We start from the raw sequence: 2777 nt of genomic DNA on the forward strand, positions 1-2777 counted from the left end.
GGCTGCAATGCTTGGTAAGAAATGTATGCATTATCCTGCCCATGTAATTGTAACCCCTCTGTACAGTATGTTCACAAATAAAATAAAATTAAATTAAAAAAAAAAAGAAAAAGAAAATGCCACATGCTGGTGGATCATGCTTGTAATCCTAGCTATTCAGGAGGCAGATGTCTGAGGATTGTGATTCAAAGCCAGTTAATGCAGGAGAAAGTTTATGGGACTCTTATCTCCAAATAATACTAAAAAATGATAGTGAAACTATGGATCAAGTGGTAGAGCACTACCCTTGAGCAAAAAATGCTCAAGTGAAGAGTTAAAACCCCAAGATAGGCACACACAAGAACTATAATGACAATTCCAATTATCTATTACTCAAACTCTATAAAGCTGCAAGATATAAATCACTTTTTGAGGATAGAAAACAAGCAAACATGTCTTAATTCTTCTCTGACATCTTTTCTTTATGCAGATGTAAATTTCTGACTGAGTTTTCTTCTTGAATAACACTTTTCTTTTTAAATTAGTATTTACAGTGTGTACAGAACAATGAGTTTCATTTTGAGATTTTCACATATAATCTACTTTGAATATATTACCAACACATACCCACACACACACACACACACCACTGAAGAATATTTCTTTTACAGCAAGTCTCTTTATACTCAATACTCCCTCTCTCCCTCTCTCTCCCTCTCTCTCTCTCTCTCTCTCTCTCTCTCTCTCTCTATATATATATATATATATATATATATATATGATAAATTATTTCTCATGTTTTAAGGACAATTTCACTGGTCATAGAAATCCAGGTTGAGTATTTTTTCTTCTTTCAATATTTAAAATATGTCACTCAATTCTCTTCCTGCTTCAGTTTTTTCCTCAACAAGTAGACCTTTGTAAAAATACTATCTTTCTGCAGTTTTAATGTTATAAATAGTATTATTGACATTTACTCTAATGTTTATTTTCTGAAATTCCTGGATATTTGATTTGAGACCTGTCACTAATTTTGGAAAATTCTTGTTCCAAATTATTTTCTTTCTGGTATTCAAACTATTCCTATGTTATACTTTTTGAAATTGTCTCACAGTTCTTCAGTGTTCTATTTTCTTATTCTTTTTTTTCTTTTTTGCATTTCAGTTTGAGAGTTTCTGTTGAATCTCTCAAGTTTACTGATTTTTTCCTCACTTTGTCCAGGGTATTAGTGTTTTGAATTTCTGCTTATATTGCCAATCTGTTTTTTCACATTGTCTATTTTACCTATTACAGCTGTTGACGTATGGTAAAGTGTGGAGAACGGAGAGTTTTCTATAATCTTCTGGTCAAATCCGTATATTTTGTGGAGACTGTGTAGTAGGAGTGTGACATTTACAAGTTTACAAGTTTTAATTTTTCATTCTCTCCCTTACATAAGACTGAAAACCTCGAGGGGCTACAGTAGGGAGAATGACTACACTATAGTAGCATTTTTCACTGCAGAGTAGGCTTTTATTGTGATGAAGGCTCTATGTATATTTTTCAAAAGTACACTTTCCTTCCCATTGTCACATCCCTGAGGGGGGTATTTCTGAAATTTCCTAGAGTTTCTCATTATCAAACTATTAGAGATTGTGTTTTCAGGAAATTGTCAAAAGTGCCATTCAAGTATGTTTTACCAGAATAGTGAAAATTGAAGTCTCTAGCAGTTACTGTCCTATGTAAACTAAGACAGTTTGTGACTGTGTGGACACGCACTTTCCTAGAATTTGAGATGAGCCTTTGCACCATGGCTTCAGTTCTCTGAAGGGTCTCTAAAAGCTGTTCTCAGTTCATTCTGATATTTTTCTGATATGAAGAAGAGAAGCAATGACTTCCTAGATCTTTATATCTAACAGCTGACCTTAGAAATGTGGCTATAGGTCTTAACAGGGCACCAAAGACCAGTGGACATAGCTTTTACCTTCTAATTTTCTGATGAATGTCACGCCTAGGAGCAAAGTTGCCCTTGAATGTCTACCTTCTCATAAATTTTATTCTTTCTTTCCCATCCCAGCATGGGGAATTTATATAGCTTCCTGAACCTGAAATCTTAGCCCCAACTTCTTAAATCTGAAGGACGAATTATAATTTAGACCTTCTAAAATCAAAATTCCTGAGCAAAATCAAAAGTCTGAGCAACTAGACCTTATTTGTGGAGACTTATCCTTGGAGAAAAAGTTACCTCTGTTATCATTACTATCAAGATTGCATGGTACAAACAAAATTCACACTTTGTATTCATTGCCTAATGATTGCTAAATGTTTTCTTAAACTAAAATGACTAGTATCTGAGCCCTTGAAGTATTTCATAAAGGGAAGCTGCATAGTACAGCGGAGAGTGTTCAGAATTTAAGCTAGGCAGTTGACAATTTAAGTACAGACTTTTTAATGTGATTATTTATGAAAATTTGGTAAATAGTGTTCTATGACCTAGTTTGTTCATCCTTAAGAGGAGACAGGTAATAAATACTTCACAAATTATTACACATATGGAAAACCTGCCTTACCTTCTGCACCACTGACATATATGTAGTCTTTCTAATTTGTTTTAAAATTCAGGTCTGTTCTTATTATGAGGTGTGCTTGGAAACAAGAAAAAAACAAATAAGCACTTCAATTGTAGTTTATAGGGCTCATAATTGCTGAGACTGTCATTGTGGTCTTCTATGTTGCTATAACTTCAGTGATTTGTATGCTGTTACCTACCATAACCCTTACTAAAGTAATATATTTTTCTCATAGATATGTCTCCTTCC

This window comes from Dipodomys ordii, unplaced genomic scaffold (genome assembly GCF_000151885.1).
Source record: "Dipodomys ordii isolate 6190 unplaced genomic scaffold, Dord_2.0 Scaffold303, whole genome shotgun sequence".
NCBI lineage: Eukaryota > Metazoa > Chordata > Mammalia > Rodentia > Heteromyidae > Dipodomys > Dipodomys ordii.